The 19,157-nt window shown below is 41.5% G+C and overlaps 1 pseudogene; it reads right to left on the bottom strand.

Moving 5' to 3' along the window:
• Positions 1-14,970: 14,970 nt before the first annotated feature.
• Positions 14,971-15,282, bottom strand: LOC142437291 (cytochrome c oxidase subunit 7B, mitochondrial pseudogene; annotated as a pseudogene).
• Positions 15,283-19,157: the final 3,875 nt, after the last annotated feature.

Below are 19,157 nucleotides of genomic sequence, written 5' to 3'. Positions count from 1 at the left end.
TTCCAGAAAAAGTTTTAAAAATTAAATCTTTATTTTAAAGTCCAAATATATAGAAAAAGGAGTAAAATTTTAAATATTAAAAATTATTAAACCAGGCAGCTTAATGTGCTACTTCTTTAAACATACAAGTATTTACCAATATTAATAAAAACTGAGACCTGTACCATCACTAGTATCTATGTATGACTCTAGAAGAAATTATTTTGATGCTCACAGCTCACAACATATCAAATAAAAAGTCTAAAATACTCTGCTAACTTACAATAAGAAAAAAAACTACATTGCCCACTGAGGAGGTGGGCAAAGGACCTGAACTGAAGTTTCACAAGGGCAGAAATCTGGTCAATAAACATGTAAGAAATAGCAAACAAAAAAATTAATAAAATTTAAAGAAAAAAGAAATAGCAAGTAAGCATGAGAAAATGTTCCTGATCATTAGCTACAAGAGAAATGCAAATCAAAACAACAATGAGATACTACCTAACACCGTCAAAAATAGCCCAATTCAAAAAATCAAAAAACAACAAGTGTTGGAGGGGCAGTGGTGAGATAGAAACTCTTGTCCACTGCTGTTGGAAATCTATTTGGCCATATCTAAAACTGATGGAAATTGAGCTACCATATGACCCAGCAATCCCCCTACTGGGCATATAACCAGAAGAGGCAAGAAACAAACCACAGCCAGACATCTGTGCTCCAATGTTCATTGTGGCACAGTTCACAAATAGGATGGAAACAACCCAAATTTTCATCAATAGATGAATGGGTCAAAAAACTGTGGAACATACGTACAAAGGAGTACTATGCATCCCTACAAAGCAGCGATAAACGCATGATTACATTGCCGCATGGGAAGAACTGGAGAAAATCATGCCAAGTGTAGTAAGCCAAGCACAAAAGGACAAGTTCAACATGAGTCCGCTGAGGTAAGCTTTAAAAAAATGAGGTATTGGGAAAAGCTTCTATATACATACATTCCTGGGGTGAAGTCCAGATACTATGGCTGGGTTCAAACCCAATCTAGGGATAGATTGGGCAGCCAACTAAATAGGAGAGGGATGGATTTGGGCACTAACTCACCCAAGGGGAGGATATTATTTATCTCTCCACAGGAGAGGGAGAGAGAGACCAGGCTTCAACCTGATGCACCAAGACATGAATACAACATATCGGCATGTACCAGGGAACCTATAGAGGTCTGTGGGGTTGGCCCCAATCCCAACTATGTGGATACAATTTCTCCCCACCCCCACACACTAGAAAAATGCACTTCAGAGGACAGCAGTGGGGAAACAGCTTGGGGAGAGGGGTGCGTCAGATTAGAGCACACGGGAGAAACGAAAAGGGATAGAGAAGGAGAGGAGAACATTCTGACCCACCAAGCCCCGAGGACCATATTCCTGCTCACAGCAAACAGTGCGCAGAGCCCGTAGGACCAGCCCCATCACAAGATATAATGTCTCTCACTAAAGCATAGTGCTGTGGGGGATAACACTGAAGACACAGTGCGGGAATTGTACACAGCCGAGGCTGGACACTATCTTCCGAGAAGTGGAAAAGGCATTTCGAAAGGTCACCAACACTAGAGATAGGAAAACCCCGGGCAACATGAACTAAAAAAGATCAAACCTATGAAGAATGCACAAAAAATCAAGTACCCATATAAAAGTGTGTATTTGAACTACAGTCTGGCACAGAGACCATGAAAGCAGCTCCCAGCTGTACCAGTCCAGACAGGAACTTTCCTCCTCCCTTGTAATTCTCCATGGAGGAGGCAGCACTGGGAAGAGAGAAGACTGGGAGGGAAAAGAAGAAATAGAGAGGCAGCCAACTACTGCTTCCTTTCCCAGGGCTTCCCACCAGCATGTGCAGGTGGGATGATTGATACGCCAGTGTAAAACTCAAGTTTCAGAGTGTTGACAGTACATTTACAGGCTGAATACAGTGACCCCAAGCAACTACTACAGTATTGTTATCTAGGAGGGAGCAGGAAAGTAATGGGCCTGCAGCAATTTTCATTTTGATTAAGAATAATTACCCAAGAAAAACTGATGTGATTTCACTGGTCGGGCTTGTTCAACTTACTGATTATACTAATAATGCTCAGTTTATAGACTCCTATTATGTAAATGCATTTCTTAGGAAATTTAGATTTCAAGAGCTTTAAGGGGACTAGAGGGAAATGCAGTGCCTTTTTACTATTCAATAATATACACAAATAGGGAAATAAGATTAGTTTGAGAGAAGTTTGCCAAAGGCTGACCAGCATTTTTGAAATTTTGCTGTGACCAACCACACCTTCTTTTCTTCCCAGGTACAAAATCCAGGCTTCCCGTACAACAATTCCAGGATTCCTGCTGCCGTGGCATGCTTTGCTCCAAGGAGATATTCAAGGCTTTGGGGAGCTTGCACTAACTTTTTACCACCTATTGACTCTACATGCAGAAATCTATTCATATCTACGATATTAATCAATTAGATGTAGCTATAGCATGAAGTTCTCTTGGCATTATAGCCAACAAACCCTGCTAAAGCCAAATGGGAAAGTGTATTCCATCCTGGTATTAGGGAAGTTAGATTTGATGCTAATACATGGCTGGGATTGTATTTTAATTCACATTCTATTTTCCACTTGTTCCTGGTGGTTTTGCAACAACTCCGAACAATTCAGTGAACCGGAAATAAGTTCAATTAGCAGGATTTGTGATGAGAATACATTTTAAAAGTGTAACTGTATTTGTTAAATAGCTACTTAGAAAGTATAGCTCAGTAGAAACTATACCCAAACTAGAATCTTATATTTTGTAGTACTTGTTGTTGCTATTGATAGATGCTGTGGAGGCAGTTCAGATGCACAGTGACCCTATGCACAACAGAATGAAACATTGCCAGGTCCTGGGCCATCCTGACAACCACTGTTACGTTGCTACAGCTACTATGGTAATCCATCTCCTTGAGACTTCTTCCTCCTTTTTGCTAATCCTCCACTTTACCAAGCATGATGTCCTGTCCAGGAACTGGTCTCTTCTGCTAATATGTCCTAAGTATGTGAGATGAAGTCTCCCCACCTCCTTTTCTAAGGAGAAGCCTCAGTTTACATCTTCCCACACAGATTTGTTTGTTCTTCTGGTGGTCTTTGGTATTCCCATCACTTGTGTGTCAGTTTGCTTTACTGTGTTGGCTTGGGTGTTGCTCTAATGCTAGAAGACATGTCACTGGTATATTAAATACCAGCAGTGTCACCCAAGGTGAACAGGTGTCAGGGGAGCTTACAAATTAAGAACAAACTAAGAAGGAATAGGCTGTCTACTTAAAGGGATTAGCCACTGAAAAGTCTTGTAGGCATTAGGCAACATTTAATTAACTATTTCAAGTAAATTAATTCACCAGGCCAATTAATGGGATATTTTCCCTGTTAATTTACTGAGGAGGTTCTATTAGAAATTTTACTAATTTTATAGCCTATAAAGTTCCAATATAGACAATAAGGTCAGTTGTAAATCAATATTCCAAGCGAATTCTAATTTTACTTCAAAAACGTGATTTAAGTGGTTTATTGTTGTTTTGTTGTATATTGTTGCTTGGTTTTGCTCGGTCTTGTTTTTGTGCATATTATTATCGCCGCTGGTCTGTCTAAATAAAATAGGCTGGATGAAGAATCTGGAGGAGAAAACAACGGGAACGACAGTTCCAGGGGGACATGGAATGGGGCCAACAGTGGGAAAGGAAGTGGTGCTAACAAACCCAGGGACAAGGGAACAACAAGTGATCCAAATTGGTGGTGAGGTGGGTGTGGGAAGCCTGGTAGGGCATGATCAAGGGTAATGCAACCAAGAGGTATTGCTGAAACCCAGGTGGGGACTGAGCATGATAGTGGGACAGGAGGAAAGTCAAGGGAAATAGAGGAAAGAGGTGGGGGGCAAAGGGCATTTATAGAGGTCTAGATAAAGACATGTACTTTTGCAAATATATTTTTATATGAGGATGGAGAAATAGATCTATGCGCCTATATTTATAGGTTTAGTATTAAGGTAGCAGAAGGACCTTGGGCCTCCAGTCAAGTACTCCCTCAATGCAAGAATACTTTCTTCTATTAAATTGGCATTCTATGATACCTTCCCGACACAGCTGCTGAAGATAAAGGAGGTGAATAAGCAAATGTGGTGAAGAAAGCTGATGGATGGTGCCCAGCTATCAAAAGATATAGCAACTGGGGTCTTAAAGGCTTGAAGGTAAACAAGCGGCCAAGCAGCTCAGAAGCAACAAAGCCCACGTGGAAGAACACACCAGCCTGTGTGATCACGAGGTGCTGAAGGGATCAGATATCAGGCATCAAAGAACAAAAAATCATATCATTGAGTGCACACCTCCATGATACGATTGCTGAGGACAAATGGGTGCATAAGCAAATGTGGCGAAGAAAGCTGATGGTGCCCAGCTATCAAAAGATATAGCATCTGGGGTCTTAAAGGCTTGAAGGTAAACAAGCAGCCATCTAACTCAGAAGCAACAAAGCCCACATGGAAGAAGCACACCAGCCTGTCTGATCATGAGGTGTCGAAGGGATCAGGTATAAGGCATCATCAGGAAAAATAAATCTTACCATAGTGAATGAAGGAGGGCGTGCAGAGTGGAGACCCAAAGCCCATTTGTCGGCCACTGGAGATCCCCTTGCAGAGGGGTCTGGGGAGGAGACATGCCAGTCAAGGTGCAATGTAGCACTGATGAAAAATACAACTTTCCTCTAGTTCCAAAATGCTTCCTCCCCTGACACCGCCCCACCCCACCCCTGACTATCACGATCCGAATTCTACCTTGCAAGTCTTGCTAGACCAGACGATGTACACTGGAACAGATAGGAATTGGAAACACAGGGAATCCAGGGCAGATGATACCTCCAGGACCAGCAGTATGAGTGGTGATACTGGAAGGGTAGAGGGAGAGTGGGTTGGAAAGGGAGAACCGATTACAAGGATCTACATGTGACCTCCTCCCTGGGGGACGGACAACAGAATAGTGGGTGAAGGGAGATGTCGGACAGGGCAAGATATGACAAAATAATAATTTATAAATTATCAAGGGCTCATGAGGGAGGGGGGAGGGGGAGGGAAAGGAAAAATGAGGACCTAATGCCAAGGGTTTAAGTGGAGAGCAAATGTTTGGAGAATGATGAGGGCAATGAATGTACAGATGTGCTTTACACAATTGATGTGTGTATGGATTGTGATAAGAGTTGTATGAGCCCCTAATAAAATGATTAAAACAAAAAAAATGTAATTTAACTAAGAGCATGCACAAGTATTTTGGGGAGACTCTTAACTATATATTTTGAGAAAAAATAGATTATAATTGATGGCATCTGTGCTGGCTATTTCCATGTAAAAATGCAAAGTTGTAGATAACAAATAGAAAAGTGAAGTTGTAACTTTTTCCACAAATAGAATGACAAATCTTTCAGTTCAATGTCACCTACAAAAAATGGGAATGAACCATTATAATAACACAGGAAAAAGGGGGTGCTTCCCAGGCATGCAACCATGAGCAAGACCCTTCTCTGTGCTTTAATTTCTTTATCTAAACATGGGAGTCAGAGAACCTGTCTCACCGGGGAGGGGGGAGTGTCAAAGAATGCGCAAACACACAGTCATCAGAATTACTGAGTGCTGCCTTAGAGTGAGTGCCTGGTCAGTGATAGCCACTAGTACCATTCACTATTACGTATGTGGCCAACACCCCATCAGGGCTATTATTTAATATTCATACCAACCATGTGAAATATTATCCCCCTTTAAAAAAAAGTCTTCTTGACATTATATGCTTAATAGTACTCTATATATTCCCATTGTGTCATTGGTCCCAATTGTCATATATTCCCAAATATCAGGGGAAATATTCCCTCCACAGCATTTCTCAGACAAAAGAGATATTTCTTTGTAAAGTCTCTTCTATTGTAATGCATTCTTTCATTGACTTTAATTTGAATAATAAATGTTTTCTGACACATTAAACCTAAAAAGATATCAAACACATTAACTTGAAGTAACTAATAAAATTCAACAGAGAGAAAGCTGGGAACTTAAAAAAAAACTATGTATTTTTTTTTTTTTTTACAAAACGTCACCTTCCAAGTACCCTTCATTACACTCAGTACATTTGCCAATCTGTGATCCCATTCTTGGAAACAGAACTCCTCTATTTGGATGACTGACAGCACCGCCCTCATTTTTTTCTTCACATCTTCCACATGGTCCAAGCACGGTCCTTTCATGACCCTCTTCATTTGCAGAAACAAAAAGAAGTCTCACAGAGCGAGGTCAGGTGAGTAAGGTGAGTGGGGCAAGAGAGGCATGCTGTTTTTTGCTAAAAACGGGTGCACTGTGATGGCTGAGTGAGCAGGTGCATTGTCATGGTGGTAAAACCAGTGCCCCATCTGCCACAAATCAAGCCTTTTTTGTTTCACTGTTATGTTGCCTTTGAAGAAATTCTAAATACAAAGGTCAATTGACAGGCTGACCTGGTGGAACGAACTCCAAATGTACTAAGGAGACATTTTTGTCTGTTCAGGAAGTTGATGAATGTCCACAACAAGGTCTGTTATCAATCAACATTCTGACTGCCTACGACCCACAGAAAGCTGGGATGATATCGTACCATTTCTGAGCTAGGGTATCAAGAGGTCATGTATTCATATGCTCTCTCATGGTTCTCAAGTCTTTACCATAAAAACTTGCCTGTTATCTTCTGCTGACTAATGAGAGAAGCATAACGTAGTCATTCCTATTGCTCTAGTTGCTAGCCTGCTAAACCCAGACTTAAGCATGAGACCACCCTAGATTAGGCAGACCCTAGTCAATTTATCGCTAGGTAACTGCCGATGCATAAACAAACCCAACTCAGGAAGAGCTATAGGGTCCAAATCAAACATGAGTCCAGAACAGACCATCTGACCCATAGGCTCACAAACACTAAATGTTTATTGTTTTAAGTCATTAAGTTTTCGGGTGGTATGCTATGCATAAATAGCTAAGAAATATCTATTGATAACTTGGTTCTACCCTTTCTCAAGGGCATGATACTGATCGTAGGTGCATATAGAATCTAAAGTATATTATTTCCTTAGCTATCGTATGGGCATTTCAGCATGCAATCCCTTGCATAAATTTTGACTGTAGGTTTCTTGTATTTTGTCTTTTAAATGCAGTACATGTCTAACATAGCACTACAATTTCATGTGTAGTCTGGGGAGTCTTTAGTTAAATCTTGTTGTAAAAGATATTTTGTTAGAAAACAAAAGCAAGTATTTGTATTTGACTATCTTTAGGAACTACTTACTTTCTCCAGTTTATATATTCCACCAATTTCCACTATTTTAATTGACCCAATTTACACTTGACATGAAGGAGCTTTAAAAACCTCATGGAAAAGTATCATTAAAAGATAATGAAATTATTTCATAAACTTGTAACACCCACTCATTACTTATCTGGTTTTATGCATTTTTCAGTTTGCAATCCTTAGCTTAGATTGATTACTTGCTGAGCTGCTAACCACAGATCACCATTGGGCACTCCAGTCACCTCTGGGTAGAAACCCATCAGGGGCAGTTCTACGCTGTCATGTAGGGTCACGATGAATTGTGATGAATTCCACGGCATTGCTTGTGTGGTGTTTGGTTAAAAAAAAAACACAACTGAAGCAGATCTCTAATTCCACACAGTACTGGAAATTCTAATCAGTGCTATAAAGCAAGGGGAAAAAAAACATTGAATGTACATAATTTTTTTTTTTTACAGTTGCATCTTTATTAGAAAGTCTCTGATGCCGACTTAGCGTTTCCCACCGACCCGGGGAGCGGCACTTGCACGGACTGCACAATCTTTTGCTCAGATGCTGCCTTGGTGGGGGCCTTAGTAGCAGCCATTGCTCTTTTTAGAAGCTTGCTTTGCCTTTTTTGCTTCCTTGGCGGCCCTGATGGCCTGCTCTCGCTGGGCCTTTCTAACCTCAGGCTTCTGATTCCTCTTGGCCATGATATCAGCAAGAGACGCACCCGTGATGGCCCTCTGGAATTTGACTGCACGGCGGGTTCTTTTCTTTTGAATGTCTTCCGACTGCCCCTTCTGGTGCTTCCTCCTGCAGAGGACGGTCCAGTTTCTCTGCCGAGGGTCCTCTGGGAAAGGAATGCCCACTCGCATTTTGCATTCAGGAACGGGAAAACCTTTCCGTCAGTCCTGGCGCAGCGCCGCCTGCGCCCGGGGTAAATCTTATAGCTGCTGAAGCTGCGCAGCTCGATCTTCATGGCTGCAGCAGCGGAGGGCCGGGGAAGACGGCGAAGAGCGAATGTACATAAATTTTAAGAAGGAAAAATAAACCTGGCCATATTTTCAGATGGCATAAAAGAGCTTCAAAAAGTTCATAGAAAAATTCAAAGGTAATGGAATATTTCCATATGTTGTAACGCCTCCTTGTATATTGAACCCTAGAGAATACCCAATAAACAAAACAAAAACTTCCAGAAATGTCAGTTCAAACTCACTGTAAATGAAAAGATTGAGCTCTCTGAGTCCATAGATTTAAAACCTCTCATCTATTTATATATAATTAAAACAAAAGCAAAGTAAACAAAAAAAACCCAAGATAAGTAAGTAGATATCAAGTTAATTATGATTCCTGGTGACCAAGGAAAAAACTGTTCTCCAGATGGTTTCTTTTGTTTTGTTTTTTTAAAAATCATTTTATTAGGGGCTCATACAACTCTTATCACAATCCATGCATACATCAATTGTGTAAAGCACATCTGTACATTCATTGCCCTCATCATTCTCAAAACACTTGCTCTCCACCTAAGCCCCTGGCATCAGCTCCTCATTTTTCCCCTTTCTCTGGTCCCCCCTCCCTCATGAACATTTGATAATTTATAAATTATTATTTGTCATTATCTTGTACTGTCTGATGTCTCCCTTCACCCAATTTTTGTTGTACGTCCCCCAGGGAGGAGGTCCCATGTAGATCCTTGTAATCAGATCCCCCTTTATAACCCACCCTCCCTCCACCATCCAAGTATCGCCACTCACACCACTGGTCCTGAAGGGATCATCGCCATGGATTCCCTGCGTTTCCAGTTTCTATCTGTATGAGTGCACACCCTCTGGTCTAGCCGGATTTGTAAGGTAGAATTGGGATCATGATAGTGGGGGAGGAGGAAGCATTTAGGAACTAGAGGAAAGTAGTATGTTTCATCATTGCTACATCGCACCCTGACTAGCTCGTCTCCTCCCCGAGACCCTTCTGTAAGGGGATGTCCAGTGGCCAAATGGGATTTGGGTCTCCATTCCGCATTTCCCCCTCATTCACAATGATATGATTTTTTTGTTCTAATGATGCCTGATAACTGATCCCTTCAGCACCTCATCATGCCAGCTGATATGCTTCTTCCATGTGGGCTTTGTTGCTTCTGAGCTAGATGGCCACTTGTTTGCCTTCAAGCCTTTAAGACCCCAGACACTATATCTTTTGATAGCCGGGCACCATCAGCTTTCTTCACTACATTTACTTATTCACCTGCTTTGTCTTCAGCTGTTGTGGCAGGAAGGTGAGCATCATAGAATGCCAATATAATCGAAGAAAGTATTCTTGCATTGAGGGAATACTTGAGTGGAGGTCCAATGTCCTTCTGCTACCTTAATACTAAACCTATAAATATATGCACATAGATCTATTTCCCCATCCTCATAAATATATTTACATATGTACATGCCTTTATTTAGACCTCTATAAATGCCCTTTGCCTCCCAGCTCTTTTCTCTATTTCCTTTGACTTTCCTCTTGTCCCACTTTCATGCTTAGTCTTCATTTGGGTTTCAGTTATTCCTCTCAGTTACATTATCCTTGATCATGCCCTACGAGGCCTCCTACACCCTCCTCACCACCAATTTTGATCACTTGTTCTTCCTTTGTCTCTGCTTTTGTTAACACCACTACCTTTCCCCGCACCTCCTCCTCTCCCATGTCCCCCCAGAACTGTTGATCCCATTGTTTTCTCCTCCAGGTTGTTCATCCAGCCTATCTTATTCAGACAGACCTGCGGAGATAACATGCAAAAAAACAAGACAGAGCAAAACCAAGGAACAATATACAACAAAACACCAACAACAAACCAATGACAAAAATAAATAAATAAAACGCAACAAGAAAGAAAAGCTTGTAGTTAGTTCAAGGACTGTTTGTTGGCCTTTAGGAGTGTTTTCCAGTCCAGTCTCTTGGGGCACCATGCCCTGGCCCCAAAGTCCACCTACAGCATTCCCTGGGGATCTCACCACTCTATTCCCTTGCTGTTCCGTTGCACCCCCTTAGTGTTTTGCCTCGCTGTGGCAAAATCAGATCGGGCGCAATTCCCAGACTGTGTTTCCAGTGTTGTCCCCTGTAGGGCTATGGATCAGTGAGGGATGTCATGTCTTAGTGGGGCCAGCAATGTGGTCTTCTCTGACTGGCTGCTCTGATCAGGAATATTGTCCTCTAGGCCTGGTGGGCCAGGATGTGCTCCACTCTCTCCTCCTTCCCCTTCATCTGATCCAGTGTAATCCAATCAGATATGTCCGTCTCCAGGAGCTGCAGATTCAAGGCCATCCTTTGAAATGAATTCTTTAGGGGGAGGTGTCTACATAGTAGATGAGATTGGGACCAGACCCTCAGGCCTCTCCACTCGTTCCCTACTCTACGCCGGCATGTTGCATTCATATCTTAGAGCACTGGGTTGAAGTCTGGTGCCTCTTTCCCTGTGGAGATATAAACAATACCCTCCCCTGGGGTAGGTTAGTGCCCTGTGCCCCCGCTACCCATTTCTTATTATTTTTTTCTCTCCCCAACTCCTTTTTAGTTGTCTACCATATGTATCCCTGTATTTGGTCTGGTCCCCATCTTACTACCTAGTCTTCACCCCAGGAATGTTTGTATACAGTACCTTTTTTCCTATGCCCCATTTGTTCTGTTTTTTTAAAAGCTTATCTCAGCAGACTCATGTTTTACTTGTCCTTTTGTGCTTGGCTTGCTTCACTTAGCATGATTTCCTCCAGTCATTCGCATGCAGCGATGTGCCTCATACGTTCATCACTACTTTATAGCGACGCTTAGTACTCCATTGTGTGTACATACCACAGCTTTTTAAGCTGCCCGTCAGTTGATGGAAATTTGGGTTGTTTTCAAATCCTTGCCATTGTGAACTGTGCCACAATGAACATTGGAGCACAGATGTCTGGCCTTGGTTTTTTTTCTTGCCTCTTCTGGGTATATGCCCAATAGAGAGATTGCTGGGTCGTATGGTAACTCGATTTCCATCTGTTTTAGATATCGCCAGATCAAATTCCATAGTGGCTATACAAACTTACAGGTCCACCAGCAGTGGATGAGAGTTCCTGTCTCCCTACATCCCTTCCAACACTTGTTTTTTTTTTGATTTTTTGAATTGGACTACCTTTGAGGGTGTTAGGCAGTACCTCATTGTTGTTTTAATTTGCATTTCTCTTATGGCTAAAGATCGGGAACAGTTTCTCATCTTTATTGGCCATTCAGATTTCTGCCCCTGTGAAACTTCTGTTCAGGTCCTAGTGGGCAATTAGTTTTTTTTTTTTTTTTTAGAAGCTAGCAGAATATTGTAGATTTAAACAAGGCCTTTGATGTGTCACTGCTAAAGATGTTTTCCCAGTCCGTGGACTCTTATTACTCTCTTGGTGAATTCTTTCGATGTACACAAGTGTTTTATCTTCAGTATATCCCATTTGTCAATTTGTGCCTCCTCTGTTTGTGTCCTTCCTTAGTTCTGATAGCCTGTGTATTCCCTGTGCCAAAGTTCTTGTTGGTCCCAATTCCCTCATTGATGGCCCTAATAGTTTTGGGTTTAACTTCAAGGTCTGTGCTCCACCTTGAGTTTATTCTTGTGCATGGAGTGAGAAAAGGTTCTTGCTTCATTTTTCTACAGGTAGATATCCATTTTTTTCCAGCACCACTTGTTAAAGAGCATATCTGTTTCCTGATTGATATTTTGGGGGCCCTTATCAAAGATCAGTTGTGTGTATGCTGATGATTTTATTTCTGGGTTTTCAGTTCTTTTCCATTGGTCTGAGTATCTGTCATTGTTCCAATACCATGTGGTTTTGACAACTGTGTCTCCATGGTATGTGCTAAAGTCAGGTAAAGCAAGCCCTCCCACTGTGTCCTTCTTGAGTAGTTCTCTGCTAATTCTTGGATTTCTTCCCTCTCTATACGAAGTTGGTAATCAGTTCTTCCATTTATTTGAAGAAAGATGAGAGTAATTGTATCGGGACTGCATTAAACTTATATAGTGCCTTATGCAGAACTGACATCTTGACTATATTGTCTTCCCATGCATGAGCATGGGATATTCTTCCATTTTTTGAGGTTGCTCTTGGTTCTTGTAATAGTGTTCTGTAGTTTTCCCCATGTAGATATTTTGTTCTTTTAGTCAGGTATATCCCTAGATATTTTAATTTGTGTTTGGCTATTGTGAAGGGTACTACCTTTTTTATCTCCTTTTCTGTGGTCATATCCGATGTGTATAGCAGTCCGATGGACTTCTGTTTGTTTGATCTTGTGTCCTGCCACTCTGCCAAACTCCTCTATTGCTTCCAGTACTCCCCTTGTGGAGGTTCTGGGATTTCCATATATAAAATCATATCATCTGCAAATAACGATAGTTTCACCTCTTCCTTCCCCAGACGAATACTTTTCATGTATTTTCTTTGCCTTATGCTGTTAGCTAAAACCTCCAGCATGATATTAAATAAGAGTGAGTATAAAGGGCATCCTTGTCTGGTCCCTTTTCAGTGGGATTGTTAGTCTTTTCTCCAGTGAATACCACGTTGGCAGTTGGTTTTTCATATATTGCTTGTATTGACTTGAGGAACTTTCCTTCCATCCTATCTTCTCAAGTGTCTTAAATAGGAATTGGTGTTTGGTGTTGTCGAATGGTTTTTCTGCATCTATTGATATTATCATGTGGTTCTTATAGTTTTTCATGTCAATGTGAGGAATAATACTAATGGTCTTTCATATGTTGAACCATCCCTGCATCCCTGGTATGAATCCCACTTGGTCACGGTGAATTATTTGTTTTATATATTTTTGTATCCTATGGGCCAATTATTTTGTTAAGGATTTTTGCATCAATGTTCCTTAGGGATATTGGTCTGTAGTTCTCAATTCTTGTGGGATCCTTGCCCGGTTTGGGTATCAGAGTTATACTAGCTTCATAGAAGGAGTTCGGGAATTTTCCATCTTTTTCTATGTTCTGGAAGAGTTTGTGTAGGATTGGTGTTAGTTTTTCCCTAAATGCTTCGTAGAATTCTCCAGTGAAGCCATATGGTCCAGATTTTGTTGTTGGTAATCCCTTGATAACCTTGTCTATTTCTTCTATTGCTATGGGTCTGTTGAGATTCTTGACGTCCACCGAGGATAGTCTAGGGAGGGATTGTTTTTCCAAGAATTTGTCCATGTCTTCCAAGTTGTTGAATTCACTGAAGTACAATCCTTCGTAGTACTGTGTAATTATACTTTTGATTTCATTAGGGTCTGTTGTAATGTCCCCTTATTCTTGCTATTGAAATATGTTCCCTCCTTTCTTTGGTTAGGTTTGCCAGCAGTCTGTCGATTCTGTTCATCCTTCCAAAGAATCAACTCTTAGCAGCATTAATTCTTTTTCATAGTTTTATTTAATCTCTCCTGAATCTCAGCCCTGACTTTTATAATTTCTTTTCTTTTGTTATAAGTTGGATTTTCCTGCTGACTCTGCTCTAATTGTAAATTTTGTGCCAGCACATCAATCATGAGTCTCCCTTCATTTCTCAGGTGTGCATGTATTGCATGAAACTTCCTCTGATGACTGCCTTTGCTGTGTCCCCTAAGTTTTGGAATGTCCTGTTGTCATTCTCATTGGTTTCTAGAAATTTCCTAATTTCATCTCTGATTTGTGCCAGTACAAACTCCTTTTGCAGTAAAGACTGTTATTCATCCTCCAAATGTTTCTTCATCTTCCTTCTGTTGATTTCCAGCCTTATGGCACAGTGGTCAGAGAGAGAGGTCTGTATGATACCAATGTGCTTAAATTTATGTAGATTCGCCTGATGCCCCAGCATGTGGTCTATCTTTGAATAGGTGCCCTGCCAATATGAAAACAATGTGAATTTTTTTGTATTTGGATGAAAAGGTCTGTAAATATCTATCAGGTCAAATTGTCTAATTGTAGTGTTTAGATCTCTGGCCTTCTTGTTGAGTTTCTTTTCCTGTGATCTTTCTTAAAGAGCGGTGTGTTGAAGTCACCCACTATGATTGCTGAGACTGTTATTTCTTTTTTCATCTTTTGGTGTGTTTGGTTGACGTATTCTATGGGTCTTCATACGGGGATATGTTTATAATGCTTAGTGGTTCTTTTGTCTACCATTCCCTTTAGCATTATATAGTTTCCCTCCTTATCTCTTTTTATGGTTTGCACTTTGAGGTCAATTTTATCCGAGATTAGGATGGCAACCCCTATCATTTCATCATTTTTCTGTATTGTTTCCCTCATATCCGGTATGACTCCAAGCAGCATTCTGAAAATTTATTTCTGTGGCAGCTCAGTATCTGCTTCTGCTATGCATGTCGTAATGTTCAGGGCATCTTCTGCCATTGCCTTTTGTTTTTCATATTTTTTTCAGAGGTCGTTGGGGCTGATGGCTGTTTGTGCTGCATTGTTTTAGAGGAGCCAGGTGCCATTTTCCAGGGAGTCGAAGAGTACTGGCTCTCTCTGTGAGATTTGTAGGAATGCTTCTTCAAACTGTCTACAGCTAATTTCGTTTTTGTTTTTTTTAGTTTCATATGCATTTTATTTCTTCAATAATGGCATGTTAATGCATATGTGGTGCTTTTACTTGAATCAATTTAAAAGTTAATTTTGAAACAATTATTACACCACCAGCTGATTTAATTTCTATCTTCTCCATTCCTTTGGGGTAACTCTGCCAACAGGGGACAGGTTCCATTCGATTCCAATTTGTGTTGCTGTGTATGCCCATACAGCAATACAGAAAGTGGCTCCACCAGCTAAAATAGCATTGCCATATTTGTCATGGAAATCAGGTGCCCGTTTCTGGTGGCTATGCCTTGCCATTGCTTGCTGAATGCTTCGCATTTGAAGACAGCTTAGTACATTTTTGGCCAAGGGAAACATCACGAAAAAGTTCACAGAACTGCGGCAACTGCAGCGGCTGGCTCTGGAGAACCCGCGTCCGGTACCCTTGCAGAGAGTACAGCTAATTTCAATATGGAATTAACCTACCACTTTATCCTCCTGTGGCTTCCCTCTCAGGGGAGTGCCCCAGAAGGCTGATGGGTTGCCTGCTTTCGTGTTGCAGAGGTTGGACAGAGATTCCTGCAGCTTGGAACATTGACGAGTATTGGCTGAGCTGCCTTAGGTCCTCAGGCACACATGCAGGAATTCCAGGTAAGAAGTTGGGCTGAGCATCCCGATGGTTAGCAGGGCTTTCCCCAGTCTTGGGCTAGCTGCACAGGGTGGAGCTCACCTAGCTGGGTGGGGTGCAGGTGTAAATGCCCTAGGCTAAGGGGAGTGGTCTGGAGGTCAGCAGTGGCGTGTCAAGAGAATAGGAAAGAGACAAAGAGGAGGGGGAAAAGTTTTTAAATAAGTCCGCTGAGACTGTGCTGGGATATAGAGAAGAGAGGGAAGCAAAAGTGACAATGTAGCTGAACCCCGATCCCTGCCTATGGGGCTGCAAAAGTTTAGTCCCCGCCCCGAGGCAGGCTGCGGCAAACTGTGGCTGGGTTTAGAAAAAGCCCCATACACAGCCTGCTGAAACTGTGGGGGGATAGAGAGAAGACAAACAAAAGTAACAATGTAGCTGAATCCTGATCCCTGCACATAGAGCTGCAAGGATTTAGTCACTGCCCTGAGGCAGGTGGCAGCAAACTGTGGTTGTGTTGAGAGTAAGCCCCCACATAAGCTCCAAATGGTCCCAACTCTGGCAGAGAAGGTGGCAGGGCAAAGGTCAAGCCCTAGCGGGGGGGGGGGGGGGGGGGGCACTGAGGTAAGCCAAAAGCCACCAGCCCCTCAAAACCTTGTGGTTCTGTGCCTACTTATCTTTATAATGCTCCTCCTAAGGTCCAGCAGTGTTGAATTTCCCTCTAAGCAACACTCCTGGGTTGAATTCTGCGGAGTCCCTCTGGTATGTGTTCCTCCGTAGACATCTTCCCGGAAGTCCCAGGGCTTATATCCTCCAGAGGGTTTCAGTAACTGGCCTTTTAGAAACAGATCACCAGTTCTTTCTTCTGACACATCAGAGGTCTTAATCCTCAAACTTCCTTGTTAAGCAAGTATTTTGCACCACTCAGGTACTCTATAACTATCAGAACACTTTAAAAACATGACAAGACCCAATGCTGGTGCAGATATGGAGAAATTGTCTTTTATATACTGTTAAAGAAAATGTTTAATGGTTCAACCAAAAAATTTGGGCATTTTCTTAAAAAACTAAATCTACACTTACCTATGGGTGCTCACACGGGTGCAGTGTCTGGCCAGTGCCACTTGTGTAGTCATTTACAAAGCTGAATTTCCTTTAGGTCGCTGTTTAAATGTCATCTTCTGTCTTTGACTACCCAAATAAAATAGCAAATCCTCTAGCCTTTCCCCAGAATGGACTATTGACTCTCTTGCTTCATTTTTCTTTCTGTGCAGCTGTATTTATCGTTTATTGTCTTCTTCTACCACACAAAGGCTTTGTAATGCTTTCTGTAATATGTACGTACCATTAGAGCTTTTCATTGGCATGAAGGTAACAGTATTTGAATAAAATATCTGCTTCATTGCCGCTGATTCTGACTTAATAGTCTATAATTATAAACAGTCCCATATGGTTTTCAAGTTTATAATCTTTACAGAAGCAGGTTGTCTCGTCATTCTCCTATAGAGTACATAATGCCCTTTTGATGAAAAGCCACTTAAACACTGTGCCACATAAGTTCCCCCCGAATGTTGCCTGAAAGCAGCCCTGGTAGAGTAATACGGTACACACTGACTGCTTACCATAAGGTCATCAGTTCAAACCCATCAGTCATCCCCTAGGAGAAAGATGTGGGGTTTTTTTTTGTTCCCATATGAGATCTGCAGCCCATGAGTTGGAATTGATTGTGTATTGGTGGATTTAACGTTTCTTGGAACTCATGGAGATTTTTAAAATTATTAATTTAAATTATTACATTATTCTCAACTTCTCTTTCCAGTGTTTAGTTATACTCACCCTGCCTTTGGGTTTTGCTTGGAGATTATACTTTTGTAAAATTAGTTATCTATCTCCCACAGCAATTTTTCACAAATACTTGTGAGTGCCCTTCCCCTACTCCTGATGCTATTTTCTTTTAGGTCTTTTTTGCAATTTTCTTCCATCCCATCTACTTATTTACCATTCGGAAAAAAGTAGAGACACTTGAGTGAAGAAAAACCCATGAACAACTGAAGCCTTTATTTTGTGGCCACCAGGAAGCTGCCAGACTCTATCATAGATATCAGAAGGGACAGTTCTTTGCCCTTGTTTTCTTATTACAAGGGCTAGCCCTTTCTATCTTAGCAGTAAGGCCACAGCGTTTCTTAGCGACAAGGATGGCAAAACTTCATCTTACTGACTTCTTACATGTCAGGAGAGACCAGTCCCTGGAAAAGGAGGTCATGTTTGGTAGAGAGACAATGAAAAACAGAAAAGGCCTCAGAGATAAATGGACACAATGACTGGAACAATGGACTCAAGCATAGGAACAATCGTGAGGATGACGCAGAACTGGGCAATGCTTCCTTCTGTTGTGCACAGGGTCACTGATTCAATGGCTCCTATTAACAGCCCTCTCCAGGATACACTCTGAAGCAGCATGTTCAGTGAAGCTTAGTCTTCCTAGTACTACATTTTTTTGTGTGTGATGGTGGATTTTCTTAGGGTTTTTTTGTTTGCTTGCTCCGTTTTCAAGTTTATGGATTTTGGAGAGTAACACTCTTTTAGGAGTTGAGGTCTACATTCACCTCCCTTTCGCCTTAACCCTGGAGTCTGAGTTTTTAAAGGAAGGAATATCATAGGCAAGGTGCCCCCTATCATGTTCTAGCAGAATCAAGTGGGTAGCATACTCTCCACTCCCATAAAGCCTTCAAACCACAGCGACTGCTCTATTCAGAAGAGGTAGCTGGCAGATGGAATAGAGTTTTGAGAGAAGTTTTAAGGATACATATTTAAGTCATCTTCCCAGAATTTCATTTAAGACAAAAGCTACAAACAAGTTTAAATGTGGATGGAGAAGGCTAAGTACACACTACAGATTTACAGGATAAGGATAGAAAAAAGAGGAGTTGGCAATAGTACAAAATTTTGTGACAAAGAGGGAAAGGTGGTAATGGTAAAATATATAAATGGACAAGATCCGAATGGGTGATCAAATAAAAAACCAAACTCACTGCCACCAAGTAAATGCCGACTCATAGCAAGCCTACAGGACAGAGCAGAACTGCCCCCCGAGTCCCCAAACTGTAGATCTTTAAAGGAATATAAACCCTCGTCTGTTCTCCCTGGGAGCGCCTAAACTTTTCAGCATGGGTTCTTTAAAGGCCATGTTATACAGTCATCTGTTATCTTCTCATCCTGGTTGCCATCAACAGCAGCTTGTGTCTCTTTTCCTCTGCCAACTACATTCTTGTGTCATTGCTACTTTAATCATCTATATGTATAATCAGAGCTGGACAAATCCTTGGGTGCTTACCTCAAGATCTCCCCCTCCATCCCAACTAATTCCAAGTTCTTGACTTTTTCCAGCCAGCAATACTTTATCACTTCTAAAAATCTTTATTCCATGCATCCCATTTTTTGACCATTTAGCCTCATTTTAAAGAATCACTTTGTCTCCCCATTGAGGCCTTCAATTCATAGGGCAGTGCCACTTTATCACCCTCCTTTCTATCACTTATCACTTACTCTTACTTCTTTGAACAGCTTAGAATCCATGTTCCGGTACTATCATCACCTTGCAAATAACCCCAACCCTCATGCCTGCTCTATTTCCATTGAACAGTTCATTATTTGCACCTGCAATCAAACAGATAACTACGTGTTACTAGAGAA

Source organism: Tenrec ecaudatus, chromosome 1, assembly GCF_050624435.1.
Source record: "Tenrec ecaudatus isolate mTenEca1 chromosome 1, mTenEca1.hap1, whole genome shotgun sequence".
Taxonomy (NCBI): Eukaryota; Metazoa; Chordata; class Mammalia; order Afrosoricida; family Tenrecidae; genus Tenrec; species Tenrec ecaudatus.
The sequence above is the reverse complement of the archived record's forward strand: the minus strand, read 5'-3'. Positions and strand labels throughout refer to the sequence as shown.